Below are 14,441 nucleotides of genomic sequence, written 5' to 3' on the forward strand. Positions count from 1 at the left end.
ACCACAGTGAGCTGTCCCCTCGCAACAGCGATCATCAGAACGTCAGAAGATAACAGATGTTGGCGAGGGTGTGGAGAAAAGGGAACCCTTGTGCACTGTTGGTGGAAACGTAAATTGGTGCAGCCGCTGTGGACAACAGTAAAGGTTCCTAAAAAAAAAAAAGGAAACTAAAACTACGACATGATCCAGCGATCCCACTTCCGGGTATATGTCCGAAGAAAGCAAAATCAGTATCTTTTTTTTTTTTAATTTATTTTTTTTATCTTTATTGTTTAATTTATTACAGATGTTCCTCATTTTCCCCCCATTGACTCCCTCCTCCGTATTCCCGCCCCCCTCCTGCCTTTCCCCACACTGTTGTCTGTGTCCATTGGTTATGCATATGAGCTCTTTGTTTATTTCTTCCTACCCCCTCAACCCCTTTCCCTTTGAGGTTTGTCATTCTAGCAACCCATTTGTACTTCTTAATCCATTCACCTTTTTCACCCATTCTCCCAACCCCTCTCCCATCTGGTAACCAACAAAATGTTCTCTGAATCTATGAGAATGTGTCTGTTCTGCTTGTTCATTTTGTTTGTAGATTCAATTGTCGATAGATACGTATTCATTGCCATTTTGTTTGTTCATATATTTTATCTTTTTCTTCAAAAAGACCCTTCAACATTTCATATAATAACAGTTTGGTGGTGATGAACTCCTTTAACTTTTCCTTGTCTGGGAAACTCTTTATATGGCCATAGATTCTAAATGACAGCTTTGCAGGATAGAGTAATCTTGGTTGTAGGTTCTTGCTTTTCATCACTCTGAATATTTCTTGCCTTTCCCTCTGGCCTGAAAAGTTTCTGTTGAGAAATCAGCTGATAGTCTAATGGGAACTCCCTTGTAGGTAACTAACTGCTTTTCTCTTGCTGCTTTTAAGATTCTCTCTTTGTCTTGAACTTTTGCATTTTGATGATGATGTGTCTTGGTGTGGGCCTCTTGGGGTTCATCTTGTTTGGGACTCTCTGTGCTTCTTGGACTTGTATGTCTGTTTCCTTCACCAAGTTAGGGAAGTTTTTTGCCATTATTGTTTCAAATAGGTTTTCGATTTCTTGTTCTCTCTTTCCTTCTGGCACCCCCAAGATGCGAATGTTGGCACGCTTGAAGTTGTCCCAGAGGCTCCTTACACTATCCTCATTTTTTTTGGATTCTTTTTCTTTTTGCTGTTCTGATTGGGTGATTTTTGCTTCCTTATATATCAAATCGATGGTTTGCTTCTTGGCTTTACCTACTCTACTATTGAATCTGTGTAAATTATTCTTTATTTCAGTTAGTGCCTCCTTCATTTCTGACTGGTCCTTTTTTATGCTCTTGAGTCCCTCACTAAGTTCACTGAAGTTCTCACTAAGTTCACTAAGTTCACTGAAGTTCTCACTAAGTTCACTGAGCATCCTTATAAGCAGTATTTTAAACTCAGCATCTGTTAGGTTGCTTATCTCCATTTCGCTTAGTTCTTTTCCTGGAATTTTGTTCTGTTCTTTTATTTGTTTCTTTGTCTCCTAATTTTGGCTGCCTCCCTGTGTTTGTTTCAGTGTATTACTTAACAAGAGGTATAGGGCTAGCTGAGACCAGATGCTGCTTGTTTGAAACAATTTAGGAAAACCTGAAGCAGGATCCAAGACAGGCCAATCCTATGGTTAAGCAATTGGCAACAGCTTGGGTGGGCCTGAAAGTTGGGTGGGGCGGGGCCTCAGGGAATCACCAGGGCGGGGCTACCAGTGTGAGCCAGGTTGCTGGAGTCCCAGATATAGCTTCTGTCTGCCACCCCAGGGAAGGGCTCACCAAAGGAACAAAGGCCTCTGACAGCACGTTTGTGTCCGAGAAGGCTCCCTCTCCAGTCCTCGCTCCAATGCCAAACAGCTCAGTTCTTCCCTGTATGTCTCTGGTGCCCCTCGAGCTGCCTCCCCTCCAAGCTTAGAGGGAGAGAGTCCGATAAGTCCGTGCGCGGGCCCTTTAAGGAGCTGCCTGGGGCTCCGGCCGCATCAGCCTCCCTGAGCCTCAGTTCCCACTCGTTTTCCAGCCAGAAGTGATGGGGATTCTCTTCCTGGCACTGGAACCCTGAGCGGGGAGCCTGGTGTGGGACGGGGACCCCTCAGTCCTCAGGGAGGACCTTCCCAGCCGAGGTGTCCTCCTGATTTTTATCCACCACACGTGGGTGTGGGACCAGCCCGTCCCCTCCGCCCTCCTCCCAGTCTCCATGTGGCTGCTGCTTTAATTCCGTAGTTAATTCAGCTTGATTTCAGGCGGTTCTGAATGATGGTTGCTCTGTAGTTTAGTTGTAACTTGGATATGGTTGTGGGGGACGCGACACCGCGTTTACCTACCCGCCATCCTGACCGGAAGTTCCAAAATCAGTATCTTGCAGAGATATCTGCCTTCTCATGTTCATTGCAGCATAATTCACAATAGTCAAGACATGCAAGCTACTTAAGTGTCTGTTGACAGATGAGTGGATAAAAAAAAATACAACGGAGTATCATTCAACCATATAAAAGCAGGAAGTGAACCTGGAGGACAGTATGCGGAGTGAAATAAACTAGACACAGAAAGCAAAACCACATGATGTTATATGTGGAACCTAAAAATGTCCACAAAACAAAAAATAAAAGCCTCACATTTACAGTAACAGAGAGTAGAATGGGTGGTTACCAGAGGCTGGGGAGTGAGGAAAAGGGAACACATTGATCAAAGGCTAACTATGCTTGGTGATAGATATGTGGATTAGTTTGATTGATCATTTCACAATCAATGTATATAAATATAAATGTATATATACCAAAACATGTTGAACCCCTTAAATATGTACAATTTTAGGTCTGTCAAATGCAAAACCAAACCAAACCAAAGTAGACGCGTACAGATATGTAGAGAATTGTTCTTGTGTTCCCTTATCATCCATTAGGTGTCTGCAGGGTGAAATCGCAAGTCTAGAGTTTCGTTAATAGTAATTTACTGATGTGGGTTTCTTAGACTTGACAAATGAACAGCAGTAATGTGAGATAACAGACACCAGAGGGATCTGAAACTGTGTGGAGGGGGATGTGAGAACTTTCTCTACTATCTTTGTAAGTCTAATGTTATTCCAAATAAAAGGTTTATTTTTCAAAAGGTCATACTTGGAGGAGATGGGCCACATGGATAAGTCTGTGGTTGACCGGGAAAGAAAAGGCATACGACACCACCATCAGAAACAAACTGTGAGACACACACAGTTATGTCTCTGCTCTGTGTTGCCATGTGCATCCAGGCAACTTATGTTCATAGCATGTAGTGTTCTATTGTGGCAATGTACCAGATATTAGTGATTCATTTTTATCACTCTGGGCCTTTATTTATTTATTATTTTAAATATGTTTTTGATTGATTTTAGAGAGAGAGGAAGGGAGAGGGAGAGGGAAACATCAATCGGTTTCTTCCTGCACGCCCCCTACTGGGGATTGAGCCCGCAACCCCGGCATGTGCTCTGACAGAGAATCGAACCTGTGACCTCTCAGTGCATGGGAGGATGCTCAACCAACTGAGCCACACTGGCCAGGGCCACTCTGGGCCTTTACATTGTATCCATTCAGCACAACAATCAGGTTGATGTCTCCTGTGCAACGGTGTGAGAATTCCCTTGAGAAGACTCCTAGGAGTGGAAATGCTGTACCCAAGGGCACAACTTCACCTTTGCCAGATATTGCGAAGTTGCTTTTCAAAGTGGTTGAGTGGACTTCTGCATTTTTGTACCCTTGGTTTCCTGAGTTCTATTCTGGGTCTGATTTGGGGACTTCCATCTCTCTCTCTCCTCTCCATCCCGCCTATCTATGAGATGGCTAATTAAGGTTGATCCTAGATGATGGAGACAGTGGTACCTCTTTCACCCAGACTTCCCCAAATAACACTAATAACCTCTTGATTTTATTAGTGTATTCAAAATATTCTCAAAGTTGCAATCTCCTGGTGAAGTCCAGTGTAAGAGAAATCAATGTGGTGGATGTATCTGGCAATTTTCCATGCTACCCAGCAAACTGAAGAACATGTTTACGGACGCCAATTCATTACCTTGGTAGCTTGAGATACACAGTCTCCTTTTGGTACCTGGTTGGCCTCATCCTATTGACTTTTCAGACGAGGAGAGTGCCATCCAGAAGGGTTAAGTTATGCCCAAGGTCACACAGTAAAGTGATGGCACTACACATTTTTGCTATTCTTACCAAAGATGCTTAATCTGAATCTATAATGAAAAAAACATCAGACAAATCCAAGATGAAGAACATTCTACCATATGATTGGCTTGTACTCTTAAAAAATGTCAATGCCAGTGGATGTATGGGAAATCTCTGTACTGCCCCCTCAAAACTGCTCTTTAAACAGTCTATTTTATTTATTATTATTTTTTGTTAATCTTCACCTGAGGATATTTTTTCATTGACTTTTTTCTTAGAGAGAGTGGGGGGAAGAGGGGAGAGAGAGAGAGAGAGAGAGAGAGAGAGAGAGAACATTGATGTGAGAGACACACATTAGATTGGTTGCCTCCTGCAGCATGACCCTGCCTGGGGCTGGGGATTGAAATGGCAACCACGTATGTGCCCTTGACCAGAATCGAACCCGAGACCCTTTGGTCTGAAGACCAGTGCTGGTGCTCTAACCGCTTAGCCAAACCAGTCAGGGCATAAAAAGTCTTTTAAAATGTCATGATATGTGTGTAGGCATTGGGAGTGTGCATGCGCGCGCGCGCGCACGCACAGACTGGAGAACTGTTGGCAAATTAATGGAGACCAAAAAGACATACCAGCTGAATGCAATGCGTGGTCCTGGATTTTCTTTTGTATAGATGACATTATTGGGACAACTGGTGAAATCTAAGGCGCATGCTGTGGACAGTAGTATTGTATTTAGGATAATTGCCTGATTTTGAAAACTGGGCTGTGGTTATGTAAGAGAATGTCCTTGCTCGGAGGAAATATGCACTGAAGACTTGGGGGCAGAGCATCATGCCTGCAGCGTGCCCCAGATGGTTCGGCAGACACCTGGGACTCACTCATCTCTGTGGAGAGAGGGGGGCAGAGAGAAGGGAAGGCACGGGAGGTACATATGCACCTGGGTGAGGGGGGTATTCGGGTGAAGGGTACCTGGTAAGTCTTTGTGCTGTTCTTGGAACTTTTATCTAAATCTGAAATTATGTCAAAATACAGTCAGAAGAAAGAAAGAAAATGCTCACTTAGCTTTATTCATTTCGCATCTGTGTAGAGCCCCTCTCCAGCCATTTGCTCACTCACCCTGACTCTTAGAAGAGCCTGTGATGGCCCTGGCCAGATTAGCTCAGTGGTGGGAGGATCGGCTGTGGACCAGAGAGTCGGAGTCGAGGGTTCGGTTTCTGCTAAGGGCACGTACCTTGGTTGCAGTTTGTCCCCGGCCCCGGTTGGGGTCGTGTGGGTGGCAGCCTCTCGATGTGTCTCTCTCACTTCGATGTTTCTCCCTCTCTCTTCCTCCCTCTCTCCCTCCTGCTCTATCTGGAAAAATGAATGCAAGAATGTCCTTGGGTGAGGATAAAAAAAAAAAAAAGCCTGTGATGGCCCAGGAGACAGGGAAATGCTGGCGGGGGTGCTCTGGAGGTGACTAAACTCCTCCTCACTCTTCGGGGCTCTGCAGAGCGGTGCATGAGGTACACTCACACTCTCTAACCTACTCAGTTTAATTGGGGCCTCAAGTACGCAGTAGAGATGATTTCTTCAGAAGGGTGGAAAAATATGTCAACGGCAACAACATTTCCCTGAAAAATAACTTACATATCAAAACGCCCCTTGCACAAAGCACTTTCATGGGAGTCAGCTGATGAAATCCTTGGAACCTGGCTCTGAAGTAGGTGCCAGTGGCGTCTAAGGGTAGAGATGGGTCTGCAGACACCTCGTACTTACAGAAAAGGAAATCGAAACTCAGAAGGGTACTTCCTTGCCTCACATCCGACTACGAATAGCTGTCCATCTAGATGCTGATCTCTGTCTCTAATCATGATTATACAATCTGGGATTGGGAGGGCGGGGCTGCAGGCTGACGAGAAATGTCCTGGAAGCAGATGGCCAAGTGGACCTGCCTGGTTTGAGGATGTGCAGGTAGGTGTCTCAGAGAGGGGCTGGTTTCTTTGAGGCCTTCCTCCATGTGTCCACTAGAGGGTGCTGCTGACCCAGTTTAGAAGTAGTTTCCCGTCTTAAGAGTGGCCAGAGGAAGAATTGCCATAAAAGCCAAAAAAGAAGCTTCAGGGTCTCTCATTTGCTTGGGAACCCTCTAAAATATATGTGTATATATAGAGAGAGTAAATTTTGCATTATTTTTACGTAACAGGGCTCTCTAAATAAGCTTCAGGTCCTCCAAAATCTGTGTTCACCCTGGCTCACGCAAACACTTGAGTAACTCGGTGTTGGGAGCCTGGGACACTGACAGTCCTGTGCAGTACAGAGAGTACATTTTCATGGGACATGGGTGCCTCCCCTTTGGCTATGGGCTATGGACTCTGCTCTCTCTGACCGTGACCCCTGGTCTGTAGCTCACGGTGAGCTGATGGTAAACGGAGGCTAAACGAACGGGTGAGGGGTGAGCACCGGCAGCCACTGCCCTGACCTTTTCCTCGGTCTCCCCTTTGGGTCGCTGTTTTTCAACCCTTGACCGGGAATCAAACCTGCAACCTTTCAGTCCACAGGCCGAGGCTCTCAGCACGGAGAAACCAGCCAGAGCTGGGCTGCTCTCATTTGATTTCCCAAGCTGGTTTCCCCAGTGATCAGCCCCCTTGTTTGTCTTCATAGCTTTTTTTTTTTTTTTTTACTTTTTTTTCTTTATTGATTTTTGGAGAGAGAGGAAGGGAGAGGGAGAGAGAGACAGAAACATTGATGAGAGAGAGCATCGATTGGCCACCGCCTGCACGCCCCCCACTGGGGATCGGGCCCACAACCTGGGCATGTGCCCTGATGGGGAATCGAACCTGCGACCTCCTGGGCATGCTCCTGGTCAGCGCTCAACCCCTGGGCCGCAGGGTCAGGCTATCCTCATAGCTCCAATCTTCCTAGTGTGCACCTCTCCTCTCGAGCTCCCTTGGGAGAGGCCGCCGTCGCCGTGGAGGAGAAGACGCAGCGTGGCTTTCTGCCTGCGGCCGGCTCCATCCCCCCATCCATCACAACTCATCACCATCCGCAACAGCCTGGACACACTTTGTGTATTTCCATAATGTTGTCAGCTGCCCGTATAGCATTGAGAATATATTTCCCCATTTTAGAGTGCTGGTAACTCAATTTATAGCAATTTATTCTACAAAAGCAGACAGTAACTCAGCTGGTGAGAGGGGGGAACGTCGTACCAAGCCACCAGCGTCTCCCTGCACTGGAACTCAGAATGGTAACGCACGGAATAGATTACCGCAAGTAACAGGCTTGGGCGGCAGACGTGTGAGCTGAATTAAATGCCTTTTTAGTAAATCTCAGTGTGCGTTGTCTGTTCACTCAGAGGGGCAGGTACGGAGACAGAGGGAGGCTGTGTGGACAGACGGCACATGCTGTAACTTTCATGATCCCACACGGAGATTCTTTGTTAATAACCGTAGGCAAAGGGGCTGCAGATTTTCCGATCACCGTGCCAGGTGGCTGCCGGTGTGAGGCTGAGGCATTCGTTCGTTCGTTCGTTCGTTCGTTCGTTCATTCCCCAAGTCTTTGTGAGGCCCAGGACGCGCCAGGCGCTGAGCTCGGCATTGGGAGCACAAGATGCGGAGACGGACGCACAGACCAGACAGAGTCCAGCCCTGCAGAGCGCAGAGTCTGCTGGGGGGAGACAAAGCAACAGGCAGTTCAGGTGATGGAGTGTCAACGTGCCGTGAGAGTGGCAAGGTCGCGAGCTCTGGGGTCAGACGGCCAGGCTTGGAATTTGGGCCCTGCCGCCTCCTCGGGCAAGATGCCTTACCTCAGTTTCCTTTTCTGTAAAGTGGAGATAGCAGTGCCCGGGAGGACCACATGCACAGCGGAGTGCCTGATGTGCGCTGTTGTTCCCACGATCACTGAGTGCTGTACAGGCCAACGTCAGGAGGGCCAGGGACGCTGTGACGGAGGGGTGACGCTGGCTCGCAGGGTGAGCGGTGCTGGTGCCCCTGAGCCGGGAAAGGGGCCTCGGTGCGGGGGAAGGAGGGTGAGCAAAGGTTCAGGTCTATGTCCCCCCCACCCCAGTTTTCTTGTGATATATTTAGTTTACTGACGTTACCGGCTGTCCTTTGACAGGGGATAGCTAGTACCTTCTCCAGTCTCTCCCTGGAAGCCACCAGCCCTACATGAAATTAACTGGAGAAGGATCATCAGGGTTAAAAAGTCTTATATTTAAAGTCATCTGGCTCGACGTCTGGGAGTGTAGATCAAGGGGACCCATCTGCAGCGCTGGGACTCGCCTAGACTTTGCCGTGGCTTACCCAGTATGTCATCCCCAGGGGGTAGTTTCCTTTCCATACTCTGGCCCATACTAATCCAACTCCAGGATCAGCAGGTGCTCAGTAAATGACTGTGACCTTTGGGATGAAAGGGGACTCTTGATTCTATGAGGCAGCCTGTTCCAATATCATACAACTCTAACTTTTTTTTTTTATTCTCACCTGAGGACATTTTTTGATATTTTGTTCAGATAGAGTGGGAGGGAGGGAATGAGGGAGGGGGGAGAGAGAGAGAGAGAGAGAGAGAAACATGGAAGTGAAAGGGACACATCGAGTGGCTGCCACCCACACAACCCAACCAGGGCTGGGGACAAACTGCAACCGAGGTACATGCCCTTAGTGGGAACTGAACTCGGGTCTCTCCAGACCGCAGGCCAATGCTCTAACCGCTGAGCCAAACCGGCCAGGGCATAACAACTCTAACTTTTAAAGAAAAGCCTTCCTTTTAAAAAAAAATTTTATTAAAAAAATTTTTTTTCTTTATTGATTTTAGAGAGAGAGGAGGGGAGAGGGAAAGAGGTAGAAACATTGATGAGAGAGAACATTGATTGGCTCCCTCCTGCATGCCCCCCACTGGGGATTTGGCCCACAACCTGGGCATGTGTCCTGACTGGGAATCAAACTGGTGACCTCTTGGTGCATGGGTCAGTGCTCAACTGCTGAGCCACACTGGCCGGGATAAGAAAATTTATTTTTATTGCTGATGAGTGGATAAAAAAAGCTGTGGTACATTTATGCAATGAAATACTATGCGGCTGTAAAAAAGAAGGATCTCTTACCCTTTGCGACAGCATGAATGGACCTGGAGAGTATTATGCTAAACAAAATAAACCAGTCAGAGAAAGACAAATATCTCACGGTCTCACGTATATGTGGAATCTAATGAACAAAATAAACTGAAGAATAGAATAGGTCCAGAGACATGAAAGAGAATTCCTATTGCTAGTGAGCCCAGATTTACCTTCCTATCACAGAGCCCTGTTGTTCTGTCTAAGAAATGGACCTTTCTGGCCCTGGCCGATTGGTTTCAGCGGTTAGAGCATCGGCCTGTGGTCCAGAGAGACCCGAGCTCGGTTCCCATTAAGGGCACGTACCTCAGTTGCAGTTTGTCCCCAGCCCCGGTTGGGGTCGTGTGGGTGGCAGCCAGTTGATGTGTCTCTCTTACGTCGATGTTTCTCTCTCTTCCTCCCTCTCTCCTTCCCACTCTATCTGAAGATGAATGCAAAAATGTCCTCAGATGAAGATTAGAAAAACAAAACAAAACATAAAAGGAACGGTTCTTTCTGAAGCTGCTCCTTAGGAATTGTTTTTGGTGCTTATTTCTGAGCCACACACCGTAATTGCACTTGGTGGTTTGTCTTAATTTCACTGTCCTGGGGTCGCTTCTGTGTTGGGATTTGTGATGATCCCATATTTGGACCAAGGAAGACTTGGATGGCAGAGCAGGGAGTGGCTGGGTTGCAGAAATTACTTAGTAAGCTGGAGCCCTTCCAAGACTCATCTCTAGCTGATCGGCAGATCGAAATTGGGTGCACAGATATTGCTGCAAGGCACTAGATGTTTTTCATTCATTTCTTTATCCATTCAACCATTTATTTATTCAACAAACATTTATTTAGCACTTACCTGTGCCAAGGCCTGTGTTAGTTACTGTGGATACTGAAATGGATGAGAAACCATTTTTTCCCCCTCAAGAAGCTCTTAGCTTGGTGGGGGATTCAGATCTGCAATATATTGTTTTTTTTTTTTTAAATCCTCACCTGAGGACATTTCTGCATTTATCCTCAGACAGAGTGGGAGGGAGAGAGGGAGGAAGAGAGAGAGAGAAACATTGATGTGAGAGACACATCACTGGCTGCCACCCACAAAACCCCAAACAGATCCGGGGACAAACTGCAACCGAGGTACATGCCCTTAGTGGGAACCAAACCAAACTCAGAAGTTGAGATATTGTGCAATGAATTTTCCCATGTTCATCACTCAGATTCAACAATGACCATCCTTGTTCTGCCAATTCTTTCTTTCTCTCTCCCGACTGAAATGCCTGAAAGCAAACCTCAGGTATCACTGCCTCCCAACATGCTTTACCATGCACGTATTTCTGAAAAAACGCCCATTTTCTTACACAACACAATGCCATTAGCACACCTAACAAAATCTACACTCTTGTCTTCAGATCATCTAATATATTCAGAATTTCCTGAGTGCCTCAAAAGCATATTTTAGGAGTTGGGTTGTTTGACTCAGGATTCAGGCAAGGAGAATTTCTGTGTGTGTGTGGTATGTGCCCCTAATGGGAACCGAACCCAGGACTCTATGGTCTTCCGGCTGAAGCTCAACCGCTGAGCCAAACTGGCCAACAGGGAGAATTGTAATGTGAATTTGGTTCATGGATGTGTCAGTAAGGGTGTTGCTGTGGGAGGCTCTAGGAAGATTCTAATAATCGCCCCCTCCTGGTAGTCAGGACTGTGTCTAACTCCTCCCATGTGCGTGGGTGGGACCTGTGACTTGCTTCTGACCAATGGGATACGGCAAAGTGAAGGGCTGTGACTTTTGCGAACAGAGTGTGGACGATTCTGACTTGGTTGTTTTCACGGCTTGGATGGTGCAGCTGCCGTTGTAAGCTGCCCCGAGGAGAGGCCCACCTGGCAGGGAACCAAACCCGCCACAACCAGAGTCCTTTGCGATGAGACCCCAGGCCTGGCAGGTACCTTGACTGCAGCCTCTGCATCATCCTGAAGCCCAGGGCCAGCTGTGCCGCGTCCAGATTCCTGGCCCCCAGAAGCGCTGAGACAAGCGTGCATGTTTGCGACGGCCAGCCCGGGTCATTTCACGTGGCCGTAGGCGACTGAACAGACGCGTGCGCTGCTGGTGATAGAGAACCCCACGGCTGGCCGCTCGAAGCTAGGAAGAATTGTTTGAGGGACGGGAAATTAGGTGCTCACATGGCTGTTTAAACAACTCAGCGGCCCTGGCCGGTTTGGCTCAGCAGTTGGAGCATCGGCACAGAGAGACCTGGGTTCGGTTCCAGCTAAGGGCACGTACCTCGGTTGCAGTTTGTCCCCGGCCCTGGTTGGTCGTGCGGGTGGCAGCCACTCGATGTGTCCCTTCACGTCGATGTTTCTCTCTCTCTGTCTCTCTCCCTCCCACTCTATCTGAATAAAAAATGGAAAAAATGTCCTCAGGTGAGGATAAAAACAAAACAAAACAACTCAGCGATGTCATCGTGGAGCCAGATCTCTCTGTCTGTCTTCTCTGTCCTTCCCGGCGTGTTGGGCGATGTCTCGTGTCATGATTGAGATATGGTTGCTTCAGCGTTGAGCATCGGGTTCTCGCCACAATGACACCGCAGTAAGCGAGAGCGCGTCCCTCTCTTGTTAGGGAGAAACAGCTTTTCCAGAAATAACTGTAGACTTCCCTGAGCATCGTTTCCAGAGCGGAGGTCAAATGCCTACACCTGAACCTAGCAAAGGGAAGTAAGATTGCGTGACTAGCTGGGGCCAATCAGTAGCGGTTCATCCCCTGAGCTGGGCAATTGTCCCCCTGAATGAAACTGGTGTGTTACTAACCGGGGGGAGGGGAGGGATGGCATCTGGACAGGCCACCTTTGGGATCTGCCTGGAACAATGCTGATTAGCAATGGGGGTGCATGTATGACCTTTCCCATACATCGACCCTGACATCAGGGCTCCCCGCAGCCTGGCGGGAGCTGAAGTGCCTTTGTCTCCCCCTGGCTGAAGCCGCAGCCCACCGTGCACCGCACTGTGCCACAATGGATCTACGATGACAGCCCTCCAACCGCCAGAGCTGGGCCCCTTGAAAGGTTTTCTTTCTTTTAAATATATTTTTATTGATTTTTTAGAGATAAAGGAAGGGAGAGAGATAGAAAATCGAAGTGAGAGAGAAACTCCGATCGGCTGCCTCCTGCACGCCCCTCACTGGGGACCGAGCCCGAAATCTGGGCATGTGCCCTGACTGGGAATTGAACTGGGACCTCTCAGTCCGTGGGATGACGCTCAATCCACCGAGCCACACCGGCCGGGCTAAAGATTTTATTTTTTCTAACTAAAAAAATATACACGTATCCTAAGAGGACTGTGCATCACGATGTAATGAGCCAGTAAGTATCAACATCTGGTCTTGTCACTCTGTCGCTATCGGTCATGTTAATCTGGGAGCACAGCCTCTGTGAGCTTCCGTCGCCTTATCTGTGAAAAGCACCCCGATGTCTACCTGGCAGGTCTGTTGTGAGGGTTCCAGGAGAAGACCATGCTAAGCAGCCGAGGGGGTGCTTCCTGCGTCAGTCACTCGGGTGTGGTCAGGTGTCTCTGAGGCACCCCACACTCGTGCCATGGAGCAACAGGCACTTGCCTCTCTGGCCTGGGCCTGTGGGCCAGCTGTGCTTCTGGAGGGCTCTTCCGGGTTTGGGGGTGGTGGGCGTGGCTCCAGGCTCAGGTCTGCTCCAGTGTCTGGGACCAGCATCCATCCCAGCTCCCCTCTGGGCAGTGATGGAGCTCAAGGAGCAAGTCAAACCAGGTAAGCACATGTAGGGTCTCCGCCCATTTCTCGTCCACTCGCGGTCCACTGGCCAAGGCCAGTCATGTGGTCAAACCCAGGGTTAGTGGTAGGGAAAGAGACTCGGGAGTCTGCATTTTGAGCAGGCTTCCAGGGGGTACCGGTGCTGTGAGCGTCAAGTGCTTAGATCCACCCCGCCGGGGCTCAGTGCTCACTCTGCAGGGGCACAGGTGGGACCTGACGGTGGGATTACCAGCTGAACCCAGGGCCACTGTCAAATGGACTCTGGAGTTCCTGTCGGGAAATCACCTTTCATCCTGGTCCCACATCTCAGCCAGGGAACGGTGACCTGAGACGGAAATTCAGAGGAGAGATCTTTGGGGAAGTTTCTGAAGTGCGGCTGTCTTGGGGACAACGTGATGGGTGAGACGTGTGGGTTTTGGGGTCCTTCACCCCGCCGCCCTCCCCTCCATGGTGCGTGCACACCAGCGGGCACGGGCTGATGCAGCAGCTACGTGCCAGAGTTGTTCCAGGCCTCCTCTGGCTCTGTCCTAGGGAGACACCAGGCTGGTTCTCGGATTCTTCATGTAAAATGGGGGCGGGCGTGACAGTCACCTCACGGGCTTGCTGTGAGGGTTAGGTGAGAAAATCTGCAGGGAGCTGCCCTTTATTTATTTATTTATTTTTTAATCTTCGCCCGAGGATATTTTTACATTTATCTTCAGACAGAGTGGGAGGGAGGCAGGAAGGGGGAGAGAGAGAGGGAGAGAGAGAGACATCGATTGGCTGCCACCCACACAACCTCAACTGGGGCCAGAGACTAACCACAACCGAGGTACATGCCCTTGGCCGGAATCGAACCTGGGGCTCTTTGGTCCGCGGGCGACGCTCTAACTGCTGAGCCACACCGGCCGGGAGGGAACTGCCTTTTAGGCCCTGAAAAGGCACGTGGAGGTTTTCTCCTTCGCGGTGTCCTTCCTCACCAGGGGCTCCGAGAGGCAGCTCTGGCGGGAGGAGCTCTTGAACCTGTGACTTGTGACTGGGACAAGAAATCCATCAGCACCTGTCACGGCGCCTCCCTCCCTCCCAGGGGCGCTGTCTTTGTCTGGTCGGTGCCCAGGCCCTGGTGCAGGGCTGCGGCAATGTGTCAGGGCAGGCACAGGCTGCTGGCTTGATTTATGTCGGGAAGAGAGGGAAGAGATACCGCTCCAAGCAGAGAATGCATCTGAGAGTTGAGAGAAGATGGGAGAAAGACAAGCGTGAAAACGAGCTGTGGTAGGGTAAGAATTTGGGGAGGTTTGGAGAAAGGGGAAGAGGATTTTTTGGGGGGGGGGTTCATGGGAGATGTTGAGAGAATTGGGGAAAGAGGATTGTAAGATGTTCGTTGTGTGTTACAAATAGAAAGTCCTTTGCTCGGCTGGTGTGGCTCAGTGGTTGAGCCTCGACC

This window comes from Molossus molossus, unplaced genomic scaffold (genome assembly GCF_014108415.1).
Source record: "Molossus molossus isolate mMolMol1 unplaced genomic scaffold, mMolMol1.p scaffold_m16_p_10, whole genome shotgun sequence".
In the NCBI taxonomy this organism is placed as follows: Eukaryota; Metazoa; Chordata; class Mammalia; order Chiroptera; family Molossidae; genus Molossus; species Molossus molossus.